The 27,958-nt window shown below is 42.7% G+C and overlaps 1 protein-coding gene, 1 long non-coding RNA gene and 1 pseudogene across 11 annotated transcripts in view; 2 read left to right on the top strand and 1 right to left on the bottom strand.

Moving 5' to 3' along the window:
• Positions 1–27,958, top strand: part of LOC129557789 (liprin-alpha-1-like) — a 263,237-nt gene that overhangs the window by 98,013 nt on the left and 137,266 nt on the right. The gene's annotated exons all lie outside the window — the stretch shown is intronic.
• Positions 1–27,958, bottom strand: part of LOC129557793 (ferroxidase HEPHL1-like) — a 178,635-nt pseudogene that overhangs the window by 64,080 nt on the left and 86,597 nt on the right. The window contains exons 9-16 of the transcript XR_016036423.1: positions 26,818–26,957; positions 26,545–26,676; positions 24,571–24,782; positions 20,781–20,931; positions 10,555–10,767; positions 7,493–7,706; positions 4,680–4,819; positions 1,995–2,135 (exon numbers count right to left, since the gene is read on the bottom strand). The product of XR_016036423.1 is annotated as a ferroxidase HEPHL1-like (transcript). The remainder of the gene's footprint in view (positions 1–1,994; positions 2,136–4,679; positions 4,820–7,492; positions 7,707–10,554; positions 10,768–20,780; positions 20,932–24,570; positions 24,783–26,544; positions 26,677–26,817; positions 26,958–27,958) is intronic.
• Positions 1–27,958, top strand: part of LOC148773921 (uncharacterized) — a 100,033-nt gene that overhangs the window by 13,534 nt on the left and 58,541 nt on the right. For 2 of the 4 annotated variants that reach the window (XR_016036427.1, XR_016036426.1), the window contains exons 2-6: positions 10,456–10,618; positions 20,614–20,842; positions 20,938–21,153; positions 21,862–22,261; positions 22,670–22,780. This is a non-coding gene — a long non-coding RNA (uncharacterized LOC148773921). Of the gene's footprint in view, positions 1–10,455; positions 10,619–20,613; positions 20,843–20,937; positions 21,154–21,861; positions 22,262–22,669; positions 24,928–25,663; positions 26,104–27,958 lie in introns of those variants that run through there. The other 2 variants (XR_016036425.1, XR_016036424.1) reach the window with 2 other exon arrangements.

The following is a 27,958-nucleotide window of genomic DNA, read 5'->3' as shown; positions in this document are numbered from 1 at the left end:
TATCATGTGTATAACTGAGTCACTTTTTATACTTTGGAGTTTGGCACAACACTGTAAATCAACTATATACTTCAATTAAAAAAAAACAATTAGAGTTCTATCTCTTTTATAAAGCTTTTCTTCAGTGCAGTTCAGTTCAGTTCAGTTCAGTGGTTCAGTTGTGTCCGACTCTCCGTGACCCCATGAATCACAGCACGCCAGGCCTCTCTGTCCATCACCAACTCCCGGAGTTCACTCAAACTCATGTCCATCGAGTCGGTGATGCCATCCAGCCATCTCATTCTCTGTCGTCCCCTTCTCCTCCCACCCCCAACCTTTCCCAGCATCAGAGTCTTTTCCAGTGAGTCAACTCGTCACATGACAGGGCCAAAGTATTGGAGTTTCAGCTTTAGCATCAGTCCTTCCAATGAACACCCAGGATTGATCTCCCTTAGAATGGACTGGTTGGATCTCCTCGCAGTCCAAGGGATTCTCAAGAGTCTTCTCCAGCACCACAGTTCAAAAACGAGGCTTCATGGATTTCTTTCTCTGAAATTTTATCAACCCTCTCAGATATATTCTTGAAAACCTTCACCACTTAGAATTTCAACATGTATAATCTGTATTATTGCTGAAATGATTCATCTTGTCTTTTTTTTTCCTTCCAAACTCATTTGAAGCATCTTGAGAGAAATGCACGGTCAAGAGCTCGGGTCCTGAGGTCACACCGGCTCCACCATTCCTAACGTCTGTCCTGGTTGAGCTCTTTACTCCTCTGTGCGTCCGTTCTGTTCTGTCGCTCAGTCCTGTCTGACTCTTTGCGACCCCGTGGACTGTAGCCTAACCAGGCTTCTCCGTCCATGGGATTCTCCAGGCAAGAATACTGGAGTGGGTTACCGTTTCCTTCTCCAGGGGATCTTCCCGACCCAGGGATCGAACCCGAGTCTCCCGCATTGGAGGCAGACGCATTAACCTCTGAGCCACCTCTGTGCCTCAGTCACCTGTTAAATAAACGTACCACTACCAGATTCCATCAATAACAGGATGTGATTTAGCGTATCGGAGAAGGCAATGGCAAGCCACTCCAGTACTCTTGCCTAGAAAATCCCATGGATGGAGGAGCCTGGTAGGCTGCAGTCCATGGGGTCGCTAAGGGTCGGACACGACTGAGCGACTTCACTTTCACTTTTCACTTTCACACATTGGAGAAGGAAATGGCAACCCACTCCAGTGTCCTTGCCTGGAGAATCCCAGGGATGGGGCAGCCTGGTGGGCTTCCATCTATGGGGTCACACAGAGTCGGACACGACTGAAGTGACTTAGCAGCAGCAGCAGCAGCAGAGTATCTGATGCCAAGATGCATCTTTCCATCATGGCATGTTAAAGTTTAATTGGCAGCATTTAAACAGTGTATTTATGTATTTGGCCACTTTGGGTCTCAGTTACGACACACAGGATCTTCGTTACAGTGCGTGGGCTCCAGAGCTCAGGGTCAGTAGGGGTGGTGTGCAGACTTAAGTTACACACAGGGTCTTAGCTCCTCGGTCAGGGACTGAACCAGGTCCCCCGCACTGGGAGGCAGATTCTTAACCACTCAACCACCAGAGAAGTCCTGACAGCACTTTTTTTTCCCTTTAATAACAAAGTAATAATGGCCATTATAATCAGTGGTATCAGGCTCAAAGAAATATGTTAGTGTCTACCTCCCTGAGTTATTATAAGAATAAGTGAGTTTTTACATTTTTTTCTAAATTTAAAAGTTGGCACAAGGTTAATATTCAATATGTGCTAGCTGTTATTATGTCTTAATACCCTTTAAGGTCTCTAATTGAGCCCTAGAAACTCCACAAACAGTCATTGGCTGAATAGTAATTTCATATCGGGGTAATGGGTGGAACGTAATGATGGAGTAATGATGTTACAATGAGCTTTCCAAGACCCCTCAGAGATCAGACAAGAAAGGAGTTGAGCCTGGAGTACTCATCGGCATGGCGCAGACCTCTGGGGTCAGTTACCTGGCTTTGTGACAGGCACTTGGAGCTGCTTCCCACTATCCATGTCCTCCACACCCTGGGCTGAGATGGAGTAGGGCCAACTGGCCTTGTTCATAAATATGATCAGGATGGAGTCCCCCACCTTGGCGTGAATCACTGGGCCTAAAGGCAAAACACAGGTCTGTGTGCATTATCGTTGCTCTTTTCAACACTGGTGTAATTCACGTGTATTTGACAAAATAAACAAAGGTTAGCCTTGTTATTAGTGTATTTCCTTTAGCAGGTGACATTGGGTAGCATTAAATATCATGTCATGTTTTGCAGTTGTATCAATATGGATTCAAATCCTGCCTCCTTCACTTACTTATTAGAGAGGCTTTGAATAAGTCAAGTAACCTACCTGAGTCAAATTCCTCATCTGTAACATGGTCTTACCTTTCTCAAAGGGTTACAGTAAGGATTAGATAAAGTAACATATGTAAAGTGCTAATTTCAGTAAATTGAGACATAGTAAGTACTCCATAAATGCTTACATTTTTACTACTGCTGAGACATACTCTCCAGGAAAAACTATCCACAACTCGTGGTGACTTTTCATTGTAATCCCCGTGTGTAACCTTTGGTTAGTTTAAAATTGCTCATTATCTGGTAAATATAATAATAGTGAGGATGCAATGAAATAATGAGTATAAAAGGAATTTCTAAGACAATAAAATTAAAACATAAACATATTGATTTATGATCAATATGGTGATTTCACTAATGCATGTGCAAACATCCAACGCTATTTCTCAGTATTTGGATATCTGCATGAGACATGCGCTCTTCAGAAAGTTGTGTGTACACGTTTCTGTTAACCAGCATGAGAGCCAGTGGAAATCGGCACACACATCCCTGGAGAGGTCTGTACCCTCGTTGCCATGGGATGCCCTCACCCAGCACAGGTGCCCATTGGTCCTCAGAACAAGACACAAATGCAGTTTGCTCAGCCACACTGACAGAGCATCACTCACACAGGGATCCCTTGAGAGAGGTGGAAACAGACTTCCAGTGGAAGCACCACAGATCTGGTCCCTGAGGTTCTAGGGATGTATCTGCACAGTGTGTTCACAGGGAAATACACTCACAGTTGAGAGTCTGACCACACACATCCATTGTTCACTGGTTCAACCGTGGTTTTAGTGCTTTCCTGAGAAATGCAGTTGGCTGTCGGTATTCATGGATGCAGACATAAGAGGGCCAACAGTACTAAGCCATTTACTGCAAGAGACTTGAGCATTCTGATGCCCGTGAAGTTCCCGGAACCAGTCCTGGACTGTACTGATAAAGGCCTAAATAATCTAAAATTTGTTGGACTACTATTATCTTTAAAACAAATATTTAGTATGAATCAGACAGTGTCTGAAAAGCACACTGTTTTTTTTTAAAATGATAAAGCTAGAAATAGAAAAGAAAAATTTAGGCATGTTTTTTAAAGTAGTTTTGGGATAGAGTTATAGATGGGGCATATGCATACATGTAAGAAAATCAACGTATTTTCATTGCCGCTTAAACTGCACATGCTGTGCTATTTTGGTGAGAAGGGGTGAATGCCTTCTGGTTTACTGCCTGGTGGGTCACAGGGAGCAGTGATGACCAGTGTGCCTGTCCGGGGGCTTTGGCAGTTTCTGGGGTTCAGGCCTCTCCCTGATCTGCAGCAAACGGACAGATGGGCCTTCTGCTCCCCTGACTGAAGTGGTGCTGAGCTTGACTGATGAAGTCGCTGGTCTGTTTCCTTTTCCTGAGCAAACCAAATTGAGCCCAGCCCCCTCTGCAGAATCAGCACCCGTTCTTCAGAGATCTGTTCTCTGATTCAGAGATTCAAAAGAAGGAATGTTCCCATGGGAGATGACTCATTGGTATGAAAACCAAGCTTGGGAACTGATGTTAGCAGATGGTGAAGATGGATGGGCCGGTTAATAATTTATGAATCTAATAATCGTGTGATGCATTATTTTGATAATAAGAAACATATTAAAGCCTTAGTATTTATATAAGTTGCCTTGTACATTTAAAAACAGAAAAGTCATCTAGATTAGCCCTCTGCTTTAAGATCTCATCTTCACGATGGGGTGACACTCAGGTGAGGACAAGTGGGGAAGGTTAGCAGGAAGAGTTTATCCAATCTCATGGGCAGCTCAGGGCATCAGACAGATGAAGTCAGTTCTGAGAAGGCCAGGAAGTCAGGGCCACCGGAACTGAATCCATGGTGTTCACCCAAGCACTGCTTCTCGAGTAAAAGGTTTCTCTTTTGTCAGAATGATTTTCATGGTGTGTTGTGAAGGCAGTGGCCATGGATGACTGAGAACCTTGGAGAAGCCATGTAAACACTCTGGCTGCTGTTCTGAGGCATCGGTGTTTCAGATGAAAGTTTCCTGGCTCAGCAGAGGGGTGGCCAAGGACCTTCATGGCAGCAGGTGATGGTTAGACTGCCTGGATGACAGGGATTCCTCTTGTGTGTCATCTGCTGGTCTTCTTATGCTACTGTTTGTGTGAGCTGAGCACACAGCATGCTCCCTGATGATGGGAGGGCAGCAGGCTGTCTCCCTTGTATGAATGCAGTCAGGCTACTCTGTTCTTCCATTCATTCTTGGGAAGATGTCTAACCGGGTGTGTGTGTGCGTGTATGTGTGTGCTGGCAGTGCACGGCTGTGATCTGTGCCATACCCAGGAGTGCCAAATGCTCCTCTTGTGGCGGTCGAGCTTTGATCTCCACAAATTCTCCACTGGTGTATTCCCTGTAAACCACTTTCTTGTACTGAGAGCCGATCCAGTTTTCAGTGTGGTTCATGAATATATCTCCATGTTTGCAAATCAGAAGCAACAGGAATTAAAGTTGTTAGAGGGAAGAAAAACCTTGAGTGCTTCTGCATGATTTGGAGGTGTGGGCACTGGAGTAGTGCTTCTGAAACCTGACTCTGATCAGGATATCCCTGGGGAGCTGGTCCTTTACATCAGACTTTGTGGAAGTGGGGCCAGGAATCTGCATTTGAAAGCATCTCTGGGGCTTTAGATGTGGCAGTCCAGTATTGGCCTACGGTCCACTCTTGGGCACCACTGCTCTAGAGCCCTGCTGGGACACAGAGAACAGACTTGTGGATGCAATGGGGGAAGGAGCTGCTGCTGCTGCTGCTCAGTCGCTTCAGTCGTGTCCAACTCTGTGCGACCCCACAGACGGAAGCCCACCAGGCTCCCCCGTCCCTGGGATTCTCCAGGCAAGAGTGCTGGAGTGGGGTGCCACTGCCTTCTCCGAATGGGAGACGGAGAAGGCAGGACAAATTCAGCGAGTGTCACTGACACACATACACATCACCGTGTGTGAAATAGGGAGCTGATGCTGCATAGATAACCAGCTGGCTGCTCTGTAACACGGGGGGTTAGTTTGATGCTCTGTGATGGCCTGGAGGCACCAATGATGGGGAGAGAGCGGTGAGGGAGACTCGAGAGGGAGGCGATATATGTATACTTACAGCTGATTCATGTGGGGCAGAAACCAACACAACATTGTAAAGCAATTAGTCTCAATTTAAAAGAAAACAAAACCCTGCTGGGTGCTGCATAGGGCCAGACTTAGTCAGAGACTCCTAAAGGCACTTTGAGATTACATTCTCCTGGGACCAACCAACCTCAGGAACATGTTCACCCATGCACATGCACACCCCACCACCGTGCATTCCTTCAGATTCCATATGTTGTTCTGTACCCTGCTATGTTTCTCCACGGTAAAGATCTCAAGAAAGTCTGTGGGTTGTGTATGGCGCATATGCGTGCGTGCAAAGTCTCTTCAGTAGGTTCTGCTCTTTTCGACCCTATGGACTGTAACTCACCAGGCTCCTCTGTCCACAGGATTCTCCAGGCAAGAACACTGGAGTGGGTTGCCATTTCCTTCTCCCTGGGAAGGGCTACCCATCCAGGCAACCCACTCCAGTATTCTTGCCTGGAGAATCCTGTGGACAGAGGAGCTTGGAGAGCTGCTGTCCATAGGGTCGCACAGAGTCAAACACGACTGAAGTGACTTAGCAAGCATGCATGCGTGCATAGGAGAAGGAAATGGCAACCCACTCCAGTGTTCTTGCTTGGAGAATCCCAGGGACGGGGGAACCTGGTGGGCTGCCGTCTATGGGGTTGCACAGAGTCAGACACAACTGAAGCAACTTAGCAGCAGCAGCCCTTCCCAAGGGATGTTCGCAACCAAGGGATCAAACCCAGGTCTCCCACATTGCAGGCGTATTCTTTACTGTCTGAGCCACCAGGGAAGCCCAAGAATACTGGAGTGGGTAGCCTACCCCTTCTCCAGCGGATCTTCCCAACCCAGGGATTGAACCAGGGTGTCCTGCATTGCAGGTGGGTTCTTTACCAGCTGAGCTACCAGGGAAACCTGGTGAATCTTTGAATGAATTTTAAATCATCCTACCCTTGAGGCAAATCTTTTAAAACTGAGGAGTGATTTTGTTTCTTCATTTATCCACAAGGTGGCACCATTATACTCTTTCCATGAGCCTGAACCCTCAAAACAGACCGAGTAAGAAAAACAGAACAGGCTATGATTCCTAATAGCTGGTGTAGAGGAGTTGGTGGGGGTCATAACCACAGAAGGTGCATGAGGGCTGGGGAACAGAGGGCAAGGGAAGTGTGATAATACATATCAAAGAGGTACAGGGCATGAACGTCAGCATGGCATGGTGATGAGAACACGGATTTGTCCTTCAAAAAGGTCAGTGTTCAACTCCACCTCTGCCAGTGACTGAGTGAACCAGCCCTCACCTGCATACATGGGGCGGTGCCACCCAGGCAGAAGCTGCTAACCCCAGGGAGGAGGCCTGCTGGCCTGCCCTCCAGACAGTTCAGTCCTGAAAGCCTGGCCGGAGGGCACCCGTGCTCAGCAGCGCGCGAGGTCCTCGAGCCCGCGGATTCCTCTGTGTTCTGCACGGGCAGCGGCTCCACAGGAGGGCCAGCCTCGCGGACGCTCTGGGGACCAGGCCAACAAGGGGACCTGCCCTTCCTGCCCAGCCCAGGGCTCTCCGCTTTCCCCGCCCCTCGGGTGTCCCGGCGGACAGTGACCGCCGGCGGCCCCCCACCCCGCCCATCTGCAGCGCCCCGCTTTCCCCACCCCACCCATCTGCAGCGCCCCGCTTTCCCCACCCCGCCCATCTACAGCGCCCCCCAGCTCTGCGCAGCGGCCCTGCGTCTCCACACCGCGTCCCCCAGGTCCCCGGGAGGCGAGCCCCTGCGCTGACCTGCCCCGCGCTCGCTCAGAGCCACGCGCGGGGCCCGCCAGCCTCTCGGGGACCACACTGGCTTCAGACCGCTCCCTCGGAGGGGGCCGGCGACTTCCCTAGGCTTTCGTGTTCCTGGGTGACATGTCTGTCCGCCAGGACTGGGCAGACAGCACCCGGGCCCTTTTAGGTTCCGCGTTTGCCGAACGTCCACGCCCGTGTGCGAACCCACCCCGGAGACGGCGGCGGCTCGGCCTGTGGTACCTTTCCCCTCCTGCGTCCAAGTGCTGCTTTTCGAACTCCCAGTTCTTGTTAGGGGCATAATCCCATTCTACCTCTTCAGCGGCGATGTAAAAGGTTCTTATCATCCCATAGGGCTGTTCAGGAGGGTCCTTATTGCCGCAGCTCCTGACCTCATATATCTGATGCATGCCTCTCGCCAAGTGGTGCAGGGTGGAGCCAAAGACCCTGAAGACGCCTGGAAGAGAAATGGCTTGGCGTTCAGAGCGATGCTTGAGCGTTTGCTTTTGGTTTGCTAGAAAACCTCCGTAATTATTACAAAATAACCGGTCAGGTGGATTTTTAAGATATCAACCTTCTATAGCATTTAAAAATAAGACCCTAAGAGGAATAAATTACTTGTAAATATATTTACGTATGGGGGAAAATACCATCTGACACTCATCTGTCATGTCCAAAAACAAAAAGAAACTTGTAAAGTTGCTGCCAAGAAATGATTTCTCTGGGTCTCCCCTATTGTACACACCTATAAGAGGATAGTCACTCCTGGAAAAATCATTGATATGTATCTTCTCCCAGCCCAGTTTAAAGGAACTAATTACTTGCCTAGACAAAGTTCAAATTAGGTCAATCCTCTGAAGTCATGGCTTTTGCCCTAAAGGTTTTCATAAGCTATAAGGTGCAATATACAAATAAACTATTACTCTTAAAGCTAAATGTATGTTTTTCATTAAGCCCTTGAGCAGAGGAGGGTCTCATTTCCAGTGGTAGGTCTACATCATGCCAGATGAAAAGGAAACAGAAACAGCAACCATCATATCTGACTGAGAACCATATGATTTTTTAAGCTGAATTTTCTAGATGCCTTGGCATCAGATATGCATATTTTAATTAAATTCACCATAAAATCATCATACAAAATCAAATTATTGGAAGATGTTAACTCAGGGAAATTATTGGATCAACAAATCTCCTCTAGCTGACTCTGTTCTCAGAGGTGAATGAGAGTGTGGGTCTCATTAACTATCTTCAGTGCACAGAGATAGCATCTATCATGTCTAAATATTCCCAAATTATCCCTTCCGGATGAGCCCAAACCATTGGTTCATAGGGTACCCTAGCACGCTCAGGCAGAAACAGTGACCCTCTGTAAAAACAAAGAGAAGACTCTTCGGACAACAGAGGTGGCCAGACCTTCCCCTGCCTGTGCTGGTCTCCAGGCAGCCCACTATTTGTATGCTCATCATCCCTTCAACAGAGGAAGAATTTTCTTTTCTAAGAATAAAGAGGCGCTTAAAGCCTTGATTATGGTGATATGTTCACAGATGCATACCATTTCCACACTCATCAATTTACATGTATTAAATATACAGCTTTTTGTGTTTCAGTCATACATCAACAAAGTGGTTTTAAAAAGGAAAGATCAAAGAGGAAATGTCTGACTTCCAGCTGACAGGCTACTCTACCCATGTTTGGGCACTCCTTTCAGCTTAGAGGGTGGGGCGGCAATAGGTGAAATGACTCAGCTTTTCAGCACTCGCTGATTTATACTCACTGCCAAACATAAACGGGAAAGCATTGTCATGTAGCTCTTTAGAAGCCTGGAGGGCCCATGAGTAAGTAACCATGTCCCTAAAATTATTCCAGCCATCTCTAGCTTTGAATGCTCTTTCTATGGATTAAAACTATTTGGCTGTTTCCCTCTTGTCCCCTTTTTGGTCTTGGAGAGTGAATTTTTTAAAAGTAATTGTTCCAAAGGCATCCCTTGGGGTGATTCATAATTGATCGATCAATTAACATAGAAAGGTTGAATACTAGAAGCTTACAAGGCAAGGATGGAGCTCCTAGTCTGAGGCAGTTCTTTGGCAAATGTTTTGAAGCTCAAGCCTCTTTTTTTTTTGCTTTTATTTATTTTTAATCGATGTATTTTATTTGGTAGGTAAGTCATGGAGACTTTTCCTCTCTCAAACAGATAACTAAATCATGGAGAAAAGATGCATTTACACTCACAGCAACCAGAAGTGAATGTTGAGGCGGGGTTAGGTGGCTCCCAGGGTCCATATGTTTTCTATATACTTCTTTGATGACTTAAAATTTTAGATTTGTCTCAGGTAGAAATGTTTAGTGTGTAAAGAGGTGACGTAAGTCATATTTACTACTTGTTAATAGAAAAGAGTAGCTTTGAAGAGCTCTATCTGCTTTTCTCTTTGAATTTTTTTCCCTCAAGTCTCAAATTCTTAACCAGTGACAGAGAGTGGCATCTACAATGCAGTTCCAGTGTGACAGAAAGAAGTAAATACCGATTCATAAAGGAGACAGAGCAGGCAAGTACTTCTCTTGAGTAGCATATTGGTTTCATTTTAAGACCAATGAAAAAGTTGGTTTGGAGAAACATGTTGAATATCCACAGCATTTACTAGTCTTCTTTTTCATCAGAGAGCATATGTTGCCAAATATTACTCTTTATCTTTTATTAAAATGCCCCAGTGACCTAATTAACTTGTTAATCTCTAAGAGAAGGGATGGTTACTGGCACTTCGATGGGCTCTCCATGGACTCCGGATCCAACACAGCTTGCTTTCTGGGCACCCAAGAGAATGACAATAGGCAAGTCCCTGTTTGGACTCATCAAGAGACCACTATCAATCTCTCGAGAGGGGAGACAAGTTCACATCTACAACCTGGAAGCAACCACCAGGCTGCTCATGTCTGGTTGATGCTTCCGAGCAGCAACTAAAATGAAGTTTGTGTTTAAAGAGAATAAACAAGCAAACAAAAGTACTCTTTCTTGGAGCTGAATTGTTCATGGATAGAAATCAACAGCATTCTCCTAGAATTTGTGAGGCCAGGTCATTTAGAGGACTCCTGCTTCTGCTTTCTGGATGTTATTAGATGCTTTTCCTCTGTCCTTCACATTATGTGTTTGAAATACAATAGTTAGGATTCTCTGATTCTACTCAAGGCTCTGTTTCCTTCTGCACCCCCAGAAATGCCCAGATTCAACCAGTTTCTTCTGGGGGAAGACCCTAAGAATACCTGCCTGAAGATAGGAATCTGGTCACCTGAACTGGCCCTGTCAAGTTTACCTGCACGGTCTGACTGCATGAATGCCGTTGTGGAGACATGCGGAAACAGCGCCAGAGAGTCCCGGTGAGTCCCTCGTAGGTGGATGGTGTTCCCTTGAAAATAAACTCCATGCATGTCCGTGTCGGTGCCCATTCCAATCAGATGCCAGGAGACTCTATCCTTTTTGCACATGGTTAGGCCTGGCTGGTTGCCATTCATATAGCCATTAATAGCTAAATGGAAGGAAAAGGAGAGCAGAGCCCACTATTATTTTGTAGATGTGCTGAAAACACATCACCTTAGTGGAGGATTATCAGTGCATATGGAGGCAGTGGTGTTCAAGTTAAAAATTTACAGAAGATCCTATTATCAGAGAATAAAGAGTACTAGGAAAAACTCAGGTGGTATATCAAATTTAAATGGAGACTGAAATTAATAATAAATAATGAAAATACACTAAAACTGTGAAACTGTTCTATATAACAATGTATACACAGGACATGAATTCTAAGAATTAATAAGAAATAAACAGGTTGTTTTCTGAAGCAATTTTTTTCTGACAAAATTATTTGATAGCATTATATCATATCCTTCATTTCATATTTTGGTTTGCAGATTATAAAGAGCATCATCCTTGAAAAAATATTTACAGATTTCATGAATTTCCCCAAAGTCTTTTTTTTAAACTCTTGATATGGAAGTCATTTTCTTTTCCGGCTCTTATCCTGTCATCTCCCTTGTTAAGTGTCTTTTCCTCAGTTATTCATTTAATTCTGTCACATCCTCATTTGCCAATGGCTTTGCATTTCATTCTAGAAGTTATCAGACATCCCTTCACTGATTTTATGGATCTTGCATCACTTGAAAGACTTGCAATTGGTTGACATTATATTTGCATGTCAAATCAGTGAAGAGGGATTTGAGGAGTGGGGAAGGGACACCAAGTTTTAAGAGGTTCAGTCAGTCAGTTCAGTTGCTCAGTCGTGTCCGACTCTTTGCGACCCCATGAATCACAGCACGCCAGGCCTCCCTGTCCATCACCAACTCCCAGAGTTCACCCAAACTCACGTGCGTCGAGTCGGTGATGCCATCCAGCCATCTCATCCTTTGTCATCCCCTTCTCCTGCCCTCAATCTCTCCCAGCATCAGACTCTTTTCCAGTGAGTCAACTCTTCGCATGAGGTGGCCAAAGTATTGGGGTTTCAGGTTTAGCATCAGTCCCTCCAATGAATGGGGTCGCGGAGAGTCGGACACGACTGAGCAACTGAACTGAACTGAACTCCAATGAACACCCAGGACTGATCTCCTTTAGGATGGACTGGTTGGATCTCCTTGCAGTCCAGCGGACTCTCAAGAATCTTCTCCAGCACCACAGTTCAAAAGCATCAATTCTTCGGCGCTCAACTTTCTTCACAGTCCAACTCTCACATCCATACATGACCAGTAGAAAAACCATAGCCTTGACTAGATGGACCTTTGTTGGCAAAGTAATGTCTCTGCTTTTTAATATGCTATCTAGGTAGGTCATAACTTTGCTTCCAAGGAGTAAGTGTCTTTTAATTTCATGGCTGCAATCACCATCTGCGGTGATTTTGGAGCCCCCCCAAAAATAAAGTTTGACACTGTTTCCACTGTTTCCCCATCTATTTTCCATGAAGTGATGGGACCAGATGCCATGATCTTAGTTCTCTGAATGTTGAGCTTTAAGCCAACTTTTTCACTCTTTTCTTTCCTTTCATCAAGAGGCTTTTAGTTCCTTTTCAGTTTCTGCCATAAGGGTGGTGTCATCTGCATATCTGAGGTTATTGATATTTCTTGCGGCAACCCTGATTCCAGCTTGTGGTTCTTCCAGCCCAGCGTTCCTCATGATGTACTCTGCATATAAGTTAAATAAGCAGGGTGACAATATATAACCTTGACGTACTCCTTTTCCTATTTGGAACCAGTCTGTTGTTCCATGCCCAGTTCTAACTGTTGCTTCCTGACCTGCATCTAGGTTTCTCAAGAGGCAGGTCAGGTGGTCTGGGATTCCCATCTCTTGAAGAATTTTCCACAGTTTATTGTGATCCACACAGTCAAAGGCTTTGGCACAGTCAATGAAGCAGAAATAGATGTTTTTCTGGAACTCTCTTGCTTTTGCCATGATCCAGCGGATGTTGGCAATTTGATCTCTGGTTCCTCTGCCTTTTCTAAAACCAGCTTGAACATCTGGAAGTTCACGGTTCACATATTGCTGAAGCCTGGCTTGGAGAATTTTAAGCATGACTTTACTAGCGTGTGAGATGAGTGCAATTGTGCGGTAGTTTGAGCATTCTTTGGCATTGCCTTTCTTTGGGATTGGAATGAAAACTGACCTTTTCCAGTCCTTTGGCCACTGTTGTGTTTTCCAAATTTGGTGGCATATTGAGTGCAACACTTTCACTGCATCATCTTTCAGGATTTGAAATAGCTCAACTGGAATTGGATCACCTCCACTAGCTTTGTTCATAGTGATGCTTTCTAAGTCCCACTTGACTTCACATTGCAGGATGTCTGGCTGTAGCTGAGTGATCACACCATCATGATTATTTAAGAGATTAGTCCTTGAATAAATAATTTTGCCTTATGATAATATTGATTTTCCAACCTCAGTAAAATAACTGACAAGACTTTGAATAATGATCACTTAGATATGAAAAGTCTTTGTACCTCCAGAAGTGCAAATTGCTTTTCTCTTTGACATCAACCTCAAGTCACTGACAGCGGCTACATGCGCCCCTCTGGGGGATGACTGCTATGACTGAGTACACTGAGGGGCGACTGCGCCTAACTCGTCTCAGGCTTGATGTCCCGGAGAGAGACACCCCCTACTCCACTCCTCCTACAGCCCATCCACCACACACGTAAATGGTCTCCTGTTAGAATCTCATTGTCAAATAAAATTACCTTTTGTTTCTTTATCTGTTGAATGAGTGGTGTTTGGTAATTTTACTCAAATATCTGGAATTATTAGCAGAAGTTCCAATAAGGCCTGGAGCTGCTGAGAAGAATATCACACTTTCTGAAGGAAATCTTTGACCATACTGTTGCAAATAAACTGTCTTGTCCATTGAATGTTAGAGATGTCATTGTAAATTTTTTTAAATTTATTTATTTTAATTGGAAGCTAAATACTTGACAATATTGTGGTGGTTTTGCCATACGTTGACATGAATCAGCCATGGGTGTACATGTGTTCCCCATCCTGAACCCCCCTCTGACCTCCTCTCCATCTCATTGTAAATTGTCGTGCTAACAATTTAGTCCTCGGCTGGCTGGTAGAGAATTCTCTGTTGCCTAGGAACTCCAGTTTAACACTTCTCTTTCCTGGGAACTCCCTGGTGATCCAGCAGTTAGGATTCCACATTCTCACTGCTGGAGGCCCAGGTCAGGGAATTAAGATACCACAAAGCTGTGTGGCATGCCCTCACCCCCTCCAGAAAAGCCTCTTTTTCTGGAACATTCATTCATTCATTTATACAGTCAACAAGCAGATTGGAACATAGACTGTATAACACGAGCAATGCAAACACTGTATGCCATGTAAGGCATTTTCTCTTTGGTATTGTGGCCAACTTTCTCCTACTCATGCAAGCAAGACGGGAGACAAAATTTAATTTATGATTAACGTGAAGCTTAAACTAAATACATAATTTCCTTGAATTTTGCCTTAAACATAACATATTCTGCAGGTTTAAAATATACAGATGTATTTCAAATTGCCAAACCAGCAAGGGACTGGATTTGACATGATCCATTAAATTGCTTTCTGTTATATATAGGCTTCTCTGTATATAGATTCCTTTTGCACCCTAGCTTTTCCATTAAGGAATTGCTATGTTTCCTAATTTATAGCTTAGTTTACCTTTATATGGGCTATTAGAAAGGTTGGGAACAAATTTTGTCTTCAGTTATAACAAATTATTGTTGTAGAAGATGATGTTGGAAGTGCATTAATCCTTGTTTTCCATTGGTCCAAGAAGGGGTTCAGTTGGAACAGAGCATCCGAGACCACAGAATTCTGAGCTGGTGCTGTGGGTCACTTGGAGCCTTGAACATTTTTAGGCTTCCATGGGAGAAAGAGAGACATTCTTTTGCACTTCTTTAGGAGAGAAGGGGAAGGCTATTTCACTATTTTCTCATAATGTTTAAAGGCAATAAATAGATGCTATGCTTGGTCTTAAAACAAGGTCTGTTATCTTGCCATGTTTGCTTTAGCCATTGAAATAAATTTTTATTGAAACATATTTGATTTATAATATTATATTAGTTTTAAGTGTATAACATGGTGACTCAATATGTTTATAAATTATACTCCATTTAAAGTTAATATAAAATAATGGCAATATTTCCATATGTTGTATAGTATACCCTTGTAGCTTATTTATTTTATTCATAGCAGTGTTTTTTCTTAATCCCACAGCCTTATCTTACCCTTTCACCCTTTCCTCTCCCCACCGATAACCATTAGTTTGTTCTCTGTATCTGTGAATCTGTTTTTTCATTGTTGTTGTGTGTATTCATTTGTTCTATTTTTTAGATTCCACATATAAAGTGAAAGCATACGATATTTGTCTTTCTCTGTCTGACTTATTTCACTAAGCATAATATTCTCTAGTTCCATCCATGTTGTTGCAGATGGCAGAATTTCATTCCTTTTTATGTCTGAGTTTTATTCCTTATATATATATATATGTATATGTATGTATGTATGTATACATACATGAACATTGGGCTGCATGCATCATTTTGAATTAGTGGTTTTGGGGTTTTTGTTTCCAGAACTGAAATTGTTGGGTCATATGGTAGTTCTAGTTTTATTTTTCTGAGATACTTCCATACTGTTTTTCACAATGGCTGCACCAACTTACATTTCCACCAATGTGTATAAGGGTTCCCTTTTCTCCACAACCTCTCTAACATTTGCTGTTTGTGTTCTTTTTGATGATAGCTATTCTGACGTGAGCTGATATCTCATTGTGGTTTTGATTTGCATTTCTCTGATGGAGCAATGTTGTTGAGCATCTTTTCAGGTGCCTGTTGGTTGTCCATCTGCATTTCCTCTTTGGAAAAAATGTCTCTTCAGTTCTTCTGCCCCATTTTTCTTAAAATTTTAATTGGAGGCTAATTACTTTACAATATTGTATTGGTTTTAATCATATTGTTTGTTTCTTTGATCTTGAGTTGTACAAGTTGCTTATATTTGTTGACTATTAATCTCTTGTCAGGCATATCATTTGCAAACATTTTCTCCCATTCAGTAGGTTGTTTTTTCATTTTGTTGATGGTTTCCTTTGCTGTGCACAAGCTTTTCAATTTAATTAGATCTCATTTGCTTATTTTTACTTTTTTTTCTTTAGGAGACAGATCCAAAAAACTATTGCTGGGATTTATGTCAAAGAGTGTTCTGCCTCTGTTTTTCTCTGCGAATTTCACAGTATCCAGTCTTACATTTAGATCTTTCATTCATTTTATTTTTGTATACTGGTGTTAGAGAATCTTCTAATTTCATTCTTTTACATGTAGTTGTCCAGTTTTCCCTGAAACATTTATTGTAGAGACTGTCTTTTCTCCTTTCTATATTCTTGCCTCCTTTGTCATAGAGTAATTTACAGAAGCACATGGGTTTATTTTTAGCCTATTCTGTTCCATTGATCTGTGTCTGGGTTTGTGCCAGTGCCAAACTATTTTGATTACTATGCTAAGCCACTTCAGTCATGTCCAACTCTTTGCGACCCTATGGACTGTAGCCCTCCAGGCTCCTCTATCCATGGGATTCTCCAGGCAAGAATACTGGAGTAAATTGCTTTACCCTCCTCTGGGAATCTTCCCAACCCAGGGATCGAATGCTGTGTCCCTTATGTCTCCTGCATTGGCAGGCAGATTCTTTACCACTAGCACCCAGGAAGCCCCTTGATTATCTGCAGTCAGGCAGCATTGAGTCCTTCAGCTCTGTTCTTTCTCAAGATTCGTTTGGCTTTTTGGGGTCTTCTGTATGTCTATACAAATTCTAAAATTATTTGTTTTAGTTCTGTGAAAAATGCCCTTGATATTTTGATAGAGATTGCATTGAATCTGTAGATTGCCTTGAGCAAAACGGTCATTTAAAAATATTGATTCCTTCAATATAGTAAAAATGAGTATACTACCCAAAGCAATCTATAGATTCAATGCAATCCCTATCAAGCTACCAACGGTATTTTTCACAGAACTAGAACAAATAATTTCACAATTTGTATCCATTTCCATTCCGTCACTCAGTCGTGTCTGACTCTTTGCGACCCGGTGGACTGTAGCCTACCAGGCTTCTCCGTCCATGGGATTCCCCAGGCAAGAATACTGGAGTGGGTTACCGTTTCCTTCTCCAGGGGATCTTCCCGACCCAGGGATCGAACCCGGGTCTCCTGCATTGGAGGCAGACGCTTTAATTTGTATGGAAATACAAAAATACACGTCAAATAGCCAAAGCAATCTTGAGAAAGACGAATGGAACTGGGAGAATCAACCGGCCGGACTTCAGTCTCTACTACAAAGCCACAGTCATCAAGACAGTATGGAACTGGCACAAAGACAGAAATATAGATCAAAGGAACAGAATAGAAAGCCCAGAGATAAATCCACGCACCTATGGACACCTTACCTTTGACAAAGGAGGCAAGAATATACAATGGAGAAAAGACAATCTCTTTAACAAGTGGTGCTGGGAAAACTGGTCAACCACTTGGAAAAGAATGAAACTAGATCATTTTATAACACCATACACAAAAATAAACTCAAAATGGATTAAAGATCTAAATGTAAGACCAGAAACTATAAAACTCCTAGAGGAGAACATAGGCAAAACACTCTCGGACATAAATCACAGAAGGATCCTCCATGACCCACCTCCCAGAATATTGGAAGTAAAAGCAAAAATAAGCAAATGGGATCTAATTAAAATTAAAAGCTTCTGCACAACAAAGGAAACTATAAGCAAGGTGAAAAGACAGCCTTCAGAATGGGAGAAAATAATAGCAAACGAAGCAACTGACAAAGAATCAATCTCAAAAATAGACAAGCAACTCCTGCAGCTCAATCCAGAAAAATAAACGACCCAATCAAAAAGTGGGCCAAAGAACTAAACAGACATTTCTCCAAAGAAGACATACCGATGTCTAACAAACACATGAAAAGATGCTCAATATCACTCATTATCAGAGAAATGCAAATCAAAACCACAATGAGGTACCATTTCACGCCAGTCAGAATGGCTGCTATCCAAAAGTCTACAAGCAATAAATGCTGGAGAGGGTGTGGACAAAGGGGAACCCTCTTACGCTGTTGGTGGGAATGCAAACTAGTACTGCCACTATGGAGAACAGTGTGGAGATGCCTTAAAAAACTGGAAATAGAACTGCCATGTGACCCAGCAATCCCACTGCTGGGCATACACTCTGAGGAAACCAGAATTGAAAGAGCCACGTGTACTCCAATGTTCATCACAGCACTGTTTATAATAGCCAGGACATGGAAGCAACCGAGATGTCCATCGGCAGAAAAATGGATAAGAAAATTGTGGTACATATACACAATGGAATATTACTCAGCAATTAAAAAGAATACATTTGAAGCAGTTCTAATGAGGGATGAAACTGAAGCCTATTATACAGAGTGAAGTAAGCCAGAAAGAAAACACCAATACAGGATACTAAAGTATATATATGGAATTTAGAAAGATGGTAATGATAACCCTGTATGCAAGACAGCAAAAGAGACACAGATGTATAGAACAGTCTTTTGGACTCTGTGGGAGAAGGCAAGGGTGGGATGATATGGGAGAATGGCATTGAAACATGTATATTATCATATGTGAAACGAATCGCCAGTCCAGGTTTGATGCATGATACAGGATGCTCAGGACTGGTGCACTGGGATGACCCAGAGGGATGGGATGCGGAGGGAGATAGGAGTGGGGTTCAAGATGGGGAACACATGTATACCCGGGGCAGATTCATGTCAATGCATGGCAAAACCAATACAATATTGTAAAGTAAAAAAATAAATAAAACTGAAAACAAAAAACCAAAAACAAACAAACAAAAATATTGATTCTTCCTATCCAAGATCACAGTATATCTTTGTCATCTGTTTTCGTCTTTTCCATCTTCAGTTTCCTTCATCAATGTCATATAGTTTTCTGAGTACAAGTCCTTTGCCTCTCAAGATAGGTTTATTCCCAGGTCTTTTATTCTTTTTGATGAGATGGTAAGTGAGATTGTCTTCTTAATTTCTCTTTCTTATAATGCACTGTTAGTGTGTATAAATGCAACAGATCTCTGTATATTAATTTTGTATTTTGCAACCTTACTAAATTCATTGATGAGCTCTAGTAGTTTTCTGGTGACTTCATTAGGATTTTCTGTGTATTGTATGCCACCTGAAAACAGTAATAGTTTTACTTCTCCCTTTCCAATTTGGATGACTTATGTCCTTTTCTTTGGATTACTGTGACTTAGACTTCCATCATTACGTTGAATAAAATTGGCAAGAGTGGGTATCCTTGTCTTGTTCCTAATCTTAGAGGACCTGCTTTCCGCTTTTCACCATTGAGTATAATGTTGGCTGTGAATTTGTCACAGTTGGCTTTTATTATATTAAGGTATGTTCCCTCTATGCCCACTTTCTGGAGAATTTTTTATCAAAAATGGGTGGTGAACTTTGTCAAAAGCTTTTTCTGGATCTATTGAGAGGACCATACTGTTTTTACTCTTCAGCGTGTTAATGTGGTAGACCACATTGATTGTTTTGTGGGTATTGAAAAATCCTTGCATCCCTGAGATAATTCTACTTGATCATCGTACATTATCCTTTTAATGCATTATTAGATTCAGTTGGTTAATATTTTGTTGGGGATTTTTGCATCTATGTTCACCAGTGATATTGGCCGGTAATTTTCCTTTTTCTGTGTGATACTTTTGTCTGGTTTTGGTATCAGGGTGATGGTGGACTCATAGAATGAGTTTGGAAGCATTTTTTCCTCTGCAATTATTTGGAATAGTTTTAAAATGTAGGTGTTAACTCTTCTCTAAATATTCGGTAGAATTCCAATTCTACCATATGGTGAAGTCATCTGATCCTGGATTTTTGTTTGCTGGGAGTTTTTAAATTACTGACTCAATTTCTTTACTGATAAGTGGTCTATTCATATTTTCTATTTCTTCCTGATTCAGTCTTAGTAGATTGTACACTTCTAAAGATTTGTCCCTGTCTTCCAGGTTGTCCATTTATTGGCAAATAGATGCTTGTAGTAGTCTTTTATGATCCTTTATATTTCTGTGGTGTCTTTTGTAACCTCTCCTTTTTCATTTCTGATTTTATTGATCTGGGTCCTCTCCATTTTTTTTTCTTGATGAATCTGGTTAAAAATTTATCAGTTTTATTTAACTTTTCAAAGAACCAGCTTTTAATTTCATTCATCCTTTCTATTTTTGTCTCTATTCACTTATTTCTGGTTTTATTTGAAATTTTTCTTTTTTCCTGAAGTAAGCTATTAAATTCTGTTTTAGAACTGTTTTTGCTATCTCATAAGTTTTGGATTGTCATGTTTTCATTTGCATTTATCTCTAGGTATTTTTTCATTTCCTGTTTGATTTCTTCAGTGATGCATTGGTTGTTTAGTAGTATATTGTTCAGCCTTCACCTGTTGTGTTTTTTTTCGTAGTTTTTTTCTCAAAGTTAATTTCCAGTCTTATATAGTATTGTTTTCAAAAAAGGTGCTTGATGTGTTTTCAGTTTTCTTAAATTTACAGAGGCTTGTTTAGTGACTTAGCGTATAATCTCTCCTGGAGAATGTTCTCTTTGCACTTGAAAAGAATGTGTATTCTGTTGCTCTGGGATGAAATTATGTATATATATATATATATATCTGTATATATATATCTGTATATACACCCACAGATATATAACAGTAATTTTCTATGTTTATTATGTACTGTGACCTTTGCTAGTTCAGATTTTGTATTATTTTATCTAAAGCTGATGAAGTGCTTTAGAAGTATTAATTAAGTTTCACATCTCTTGAGATGGAGAAGTTTCACCATGCCTTGTGAGGCTGAAGCCACAACATATTTCAGTCATGACCAAGGACAATACCCAAGAAACCAAGCTTAAGATAATTAAAGCATTCCACACATTTTCACTTCAAATGTGATTATGATTTGACTTTACAAGAGGAAACAATTTTTCATACCGTGCATTCGGTTGGACTTCACAAATTCTTTGTCCTCCTTGTCAATGCTGGAGGGATGCCAGGTAAACTTCTGAATATTTTCATCAAGATACCTGCTCAGATTCTCATCAAAGACTGTGATTAGTAGGTAAAATTCCTTGTCTATTCCTTTCTACAGAGAAGAAAGAAATGAATGAATGCTTGGAGGACTTCTTAGCTCTACTTTGCTTTCAAAGTTAACACGAAGTAACACAAAGTAAATGAGGATCAACATCAGCCACAGATTTGCTGGATCATTTTGGAAATCAAGATTCCGATCAATTCATTCTACACCCAATAAATTCATCTTCCTCATTATATCCTTTTCCCTCCCCATGTGACCTCCTCAGAGGAAGTAAGTCCCTGTTCAGAAGTTTTCCTAATCTGCGGTTCTCCTGTTCTCAGGCACCATGCTCTTTTTGTCACTTTCAACTCCGTGTCCTGCCCTCGGCCTCTCTGACCTCATCTCCTTGTATTCACACCCTAGCTCACTCCAGCCACCCTGGTCTTTTGCTCTTCTGTGAACACACCTACTTCATTCCTGCCTCAAGACCTTTTCACATGCTGTTCCCATTGTCTAGAAGGTTCTCCTAGGTCTTGCCTGGCTCCCTCCCTTATTCCCTTCCATTCCCTGCACCAATATCACCTCCCCGGAGTGCCCTTGCCCCAACCTAGCTAAAAGTCCCTCATCTTCTCTCCTGCCTGCAAACTCACTCACCTTTCCACACTCCACTCTTCTTCATAGCACTAATCTCCACCTAAAATAGTTTATGTATGCACTTAAATGTGTGACTGCTGTCCCACTGTAATGTAGGCTTTGATAGGGTAGGGAAGTTTTGGGTATCTCTCTGTATTCCCAGTTCCAACAAAAATGCCTGGAAAACTAGGCACTTAATACATGTTTTTGAGTGAGATAATGAATTCAAGTAATTCATGGCTTTGCTAAATGATATTGAGTTGATGATGAAGGACTAATTCCCATTGTGGATATTCCTAAACCATCTATTTGAATATTACTGACCACAAAGCATACTGAATTGTCAAAATCTACTCTTCTTTAAAGCTGAACCAGCGAAGTACTGTGTTTTCTGTCTCTCAACCATCTTCCCACCTCTAACGGACTCCCTCTCAATCTACGCTTCATCCTGTCGTCTACTCCAGAGGGACCCTCACCAGTGCCATCGGATCACATCTCTCTCCTTCTCAATATGGACAATACAATGTAATTCACAGTGATTGGTCCCTGCCTACCTTTTCAGCCTCATCTCTTGGCCGTTCCCTCCTGACACCTGAACCAAAGCAAGCCCAAGATCCTTGCAGCAATCTGAACTTGCTGTGTTCAGCAGGCCTCTGACCTTGATGCGTGTTCTCCCTTAACACTGATGGTCTGCCACCCGAATCCAACTTCAAGGGGCAGCTTAGCTGTCCCAGCTCTGTGATGCTTTCTTAACTCCTCATTGAAGGTAAGGTATTCTTTGCTTTACGTTCTTCCTATACCTTATGGACACTTACTGCTTTTATCACATGGCGTTTTAGAAGGCAATAGTTTTAGATCATGGGCTATGGAAAGAAACAATGTAGGCTTAAGATTTTTCAAGATAAAATATTAAAACTGGAGGGGGAATAAGGGATCAAATATATTTGGAAAGATATTGGGTTCTAGTGCCATTCTGCTTACATGTTATGACAACCGAGAGAAATGACTTGTCTTCTCCAAGTCCTATTTCCCTCATTTGCAAAATGAGGATATGAGTTGTCCCTACTTCATATTTTCTGGAGGGCTAAATTTGATACTATATTTGACGCATCCTCTAGCAAATACTAAGTGCCTGGTGTTAACTGTTATTAACCGTGGCCGTGTTTGTCCACAGGATGAGAAGGAACCACTGAGAGGGACTCGGTCGGAGAGCCTCATCATCCGAGTCATCTGTACGGCAACTGGGTCTGTGAAAGGGGAAATTAGCCCAGGAGGAGGCTAGAAGGTAGGTATAGGACCCTGTGTAGTCATTAACTTTGTGTCAACTTGTTCGGGTGCCCAGATATTTGGTCAAACATATTTCTAGATATTTCCATGAGGGTGTGCTTGGATGAGATTAACATTTGATTCAGCAACTAAGTGAAGAAGATTGCCCTCCCTAGTGTGGGGGAGCCTCATCCAGTCATTTGAAGGCCTTAAGAGAACAACAAAAAATCTGACCCTCTCACAAGTAAAAGGGGATTCTTCTTGCCTTTGAACTGGAACATCATCTTTTGCTTGCCTTTGAATTCAAACTCAAACACAGCCTCTTCCTTTCAAGACCCTGCTGCCCTTTTGGGTCTCCTGAGTCTCTTTCTGTGACTCGCCCTGCATATCTTGAAACTTGTCATCCTCCATAGTCATGTGGGCCTGCTCCTTATCATAATTTTCTTTCTATCTATATATACATCCTAATGGTTCTTCTTTTCTACAGAACTAGGATTAATGCCAAATATAAAATATACCATTTAAACAAATAGCCTGCTATTTCTGATTGGTAAAGTAATTCAAAATGATTCAGTTGCTGACTTTCCCTCTTTCTATCAGTGTGTTTAATATCATGTAGATATAGCTTGACGGAGAGGCAATGGCAAGCCACTCCAGTACTATTGCCTAGAAAATCCCATGGATGGAGGAGCCTGGTAGGCTGCAGTCCGTGGGGTCGCAGATTCGGACACGACTGAGCGACTTCACTTTCACTTTTCACTTTCACACACTGGAGAAGGAAATGGCAACCCACTCCAGTGTTCTTGCCTGGAGAATTCCAGGGACGGGGGAGCCTGGTGGGCTTCCGTCTATGGGGTCACACAGAGTCGGACACGACTGAAGTGACTTAGCAGCAGCAGCAGCAGATATAGCTTGAAATGCTATGCTTTGCCACCGCAATCAGTGTGGCTTAATCTAAAGCCTCTAAATTGGGACTTGCAAGAAAATATCTACTTGTTTTCTTGTTTCTTTGGTCATAGTGATTAACTCCTACATTATAGTGGTGAGCTACAGTGATTCTCAAACTTGGTTGCACATTGGAATCACCTGGAGATTCTGACTTAATTGGTCTGAAACACCTGAATAAAGGATGTCTAAAAGGGCTCCAGGTTTTTTTTTTAAAAGGTGGGGCGGGCAGGTAAGTCTAATGTGTAGACAAATTTGAGAAAATTGCATGCGCGCTAAGTTGCGTCAGTCTTGTCCGACTCTGTGCAACCATATGGACTGCAGCCTGCCAGGCTTCTCTGTCTATGGGATTTTGCAGGCAAGAATAGTGGTGTGGGTTACCATGCCCTCCTCTGGGGGATCTTCCTGACTCGGGGATCTAACCTGCCACTCTTATGTCTACCTGCATTAGCAGGCAGATTCTTTATCACTAGCACCACCTGGGAAGCCCTTGAGAAAATCTGCCCCCTGCCCCCCAAAATATCCCAATTTACATTCTATATAGGTCTCCGGAGATTCTAGAATCAAAGCAATGCCCAGCGAAAGAGTCACCAAATTCCAGCCAAACAAGCAGAGATCCTGGCTTTCTGCATAGGCATCAGTAACTTTCAGGTCTTCAATTTACAGTAAAATTAACTTAAATAAAAATTTGCATCTTAAATTTATGAAAAATAAAACAAAATCCTCATTATGTAGAAGTCGATTTCCAGAGCACTGAGGAAAAAATTCACCTTTTTGTAATGGACGATTACTATTCACTCTCTAGCCACAGTCCTGACCTCCCTCACAGACAACCCTGTGAGCCCGGCGACCTTTGAGGCCTACCTGTGTCGCATCAGCATTGAGAACGCCCCTTTTACAGACTGGCAAAGGCCCTACAAGGCCAGAGCTCGTGTCCTTGATTGGTTCAACCGCTGAGAAGTAAAGATAAGTCAGACAGGGTGGGTCATCAGCTGTTGGGCCGACACTTTCAGGCACCGTCCACCTGTATGTGAAGATCTCACCTGGCTTAACATGTGCCCCTGGCTTCAGAAATCCTGCGGAGACAAGTAAAACAGCTATTCAAAGCAACAGCCAGGAATGAGAAACTTGTCAGACTGGGTCTTCCAGCTCAGGGTGCGTCTCTGTCTGATGATGTGCTTTGTGGAAGGACAGTTGTTTCCACTGTATGCTATCAGAGAGGTCAGTGCCACCATCTGCTGTTTTACGAGATAGATGCTTATATCAAAGGACTATCTTCTTCACAGTTTATACTTAATATCTTCATAGATACTACTTCTTACTCAAATCTCAAGTTTAGCAAATATTAAAAGAGTGATAATTGTCTTTAAATTATCTTAAAGACTGATAATTACCCATTTATATATCAATGTAAATCCATAAAATATCATTTAATACCTTCTATGATGTGGAATTTACTATATTTGGCCCTTTAGAGGATACCCCAAGAAGTTGAACAAGAGACCTACCTTTACAGAGTTTTAAATCTAGAAGGTTGAACTAGGAAATAACCCAAATAACTCCAAGTTAGAGGAGGTAAGCAAAGGCACAAGGTAACAAAGCTGGTAAATGGCAGATCTGGGATTAAACCCAGGGCTGATTCCAAAGACTTTGTACTTGACCTTCACATTGTATTGTCAAATGAACACATTGAATCTCTTCAACTAGACTGAGGTCAGAGACTTCCTGCATTTTGTCCAGGGCTTGCAAACAGGTACGCAGTAAGTTTTCTGAGATGTACAACAGGTTTCAGCTGTCATTACGGTTCTTTCTGCAAAAGTCATCGTGAGCATTTTGACCAAGGAAGAGAATGCGGGCACAGGAGACGTTGCTGCAGCAGGCAGGGGGTACAGGGTGGGGAAGACTAGGGAACTGGGGAATACTGCCTCCATCCTTTCCTTCTCTGTTCCCTCCCCAGCACTGCAAAGCCTGCTCTGGACTGGGACCAGCCTCATACTTGGGAATAAAGAAGTATCTCAGGAGTCATGGTGTCTGCTATAGCGATGAGAAAGGCTTCCCACACAGCCAGGATTTCCCAAGAACATTATTATGAATGGAAGTACAGTTCCTGCAGCCACTGGGTAGAAGCTGCTCTTCTTACATGTAGACAGCCTGTGCTACATACTCTGTGACTGGGGGATACATATATGATGTTAAGCCCACAAAAGTTTTAAATAAATATCTGCGCATAGAGACAAAGCAAAGCCCATGTGTAAGAGTTTCATTTCAACAAAATGTCGGAAATCAGATTTTCCCCTTAGCCTTACCCAGAGAATCCCATGCAACTGCAGCAGAAAACTCTCCATCTTAGAGGAGTGAGACAGTGAAAGTAACCCACTTTGAGATTTATTATGTGACTGAGAGTAAAGGAATGGCATTAACATTTCCTAAGTATCTACGGTGCGCCAGACCCTGTCCTGAATTCTGTCTGAAGTGATAGTTGCTCAGTTGTGTCCGACTCTTTGCGGCCCCATGGACTGTATGTAGCGCCCCCCAGGCTCCTCTATCTATGGAATTCTCCACGAAAGAATACTGGAATGGATAGCCATTCTCTTCCCCAGGGGATTTTCCTGATCCTGGGATTGAACCCAGGTCTCCTGCATGGCAGGCAGATTCTTTACTGTCTCAGCCACCAAGGAAGCCCATCTATCCCTTCCCAAAGCCCTGTGAGGTGAGCATCATTCTCTGTACTTGAGAGAGGAGAACAGTAAGGTTCAGAAAGTTGAAAAAGCTGCTCAAGCTCACAGGGCTGGCAAGTAAAGGGCCCAGGATCCTCCCAAGGCACACACTAGGACTTACCATCTACGTTTGGGGCTGCATCAGAAGCTTTGTCATAGATCACACCATGGGGCAAAATACTGTAGACCTTGTCAGCTTTGTTGGCAAATGTCACTAATAGAGGGTCACCCACCTCTGCCTTGATGACGGGACCTGAGAAATGTTGAAAGAGGAGGGAGAAGAGATGAAAAGAGACAGAGAAGTGAATGGGAGCAGAAGAGTCACTCCCTATTAGATTACACGTCCCACTGAAACATCTCCCTCGTTCCAAATGTGACAGATATTTCACTGTACCCAGAATTCCAAGGTGGGCTTCTGCCTCAGAGAATCTCTTTCTTCGAGTAAAAGTTGCATCAACATACTCTGTGTACCGAGCCTTCCAGTATTTCCCTCCTATTCTGTTGTCGCCTTGTGTGAAGTAGAGCTCAGAGTCACTGTGGAAAGAGAAGGGAGTTGACTGGGAATACACCTCTGCACATCCATAATTAAATGCCTTAATTATGGAGCTTTATTGTATTGTCTTAGCTCATTCATCCACCCATCTCCCCAGAAAAGATAGCACAGTCTTCAGCCAAGTTCCCAGAAATAGTCAACCAGCCTTAAAAGTCTTCAGAAGCTCTTCGGTGCTCAAGCTCATTTCTCTCTTAGCCATTGTACTTTCTTCCCCAGAGGTCCAGCAACCGAAGGAGGCACAGGTAAACTCCTTACTTACCAATATTGGAGTCCCAGATGGCGTGCTACAAAGTAACAAAGAGCTAACTGTTTTCTCTGCAGAATGAGCATCCCTCTCTCTCTTGCTGATGTCACTATGAATAGTCTCTGCAAATAGTAAGCTCTGATATCTGGCATGATTAAGGAATGGAGTATCTAGTGAACCGAGTAGGTTAATCAGTGGAGTTACCATATAAACTATATACACGAAATACCAAATTTCAAACTTGTGAATTACAATAACATAACTTCCAACGAGTACTATCCCTCCTCTGCTTCTGTCACTGGTACCACCGCTCTTGCAGACATGCCGGCTGTGTCTTCTTCTTCTGCCTCTTCCTCTTATCTTGTTCATCCTGACTGTGTAACCTTCCTTTTCTTCACCTTTATTTCATCTTTTCCTTTCCTTTCTTCCCACAACCACACTGCATGCGTGTGCTCCTCGCCTTGTGTTTAGACCATAGTATCAGCCTCCTATCTATCTGTGCAGCATCCTCTATCTCACATTGGCTCCCTTGAGTTTTTTTCTCAGCATACGCACTGATACTCCAAAGCCTTTAAAATAGTCATTTTCATTGTCATCTTATCTGCTCCAAATTCTCCAGTTGCTCCCATTGCCAATCAAGTAAAGCTCAGACAGACTGGAGGACCTCTGCAGAGGACATCCGGTTTGCTCCGGCCCTCTCTCCACTGCTCTGTGGAAGTGCTCATGCCCCACGCAAAC

This window comes from Moschus berezovskii, chromosome 25, assembly GCF_049115385.1.
Source record: "Moschus berezovskii isolate FMDL1 chromosome 25, NW_MosBer_1.0, whole genome shotgun sequence".
Lineage (NCBI taxonomy): Eukaryota > Metazoa > Chordata > Mammalia > Artiodactyla > Moschidae > Moschus > Moschus berezovskii.
The sequence above is the reverse complement of the archived record's forward strand: the minus strand, read 5'-3'. Positions and strand labels throughout refer to the sequence as shown.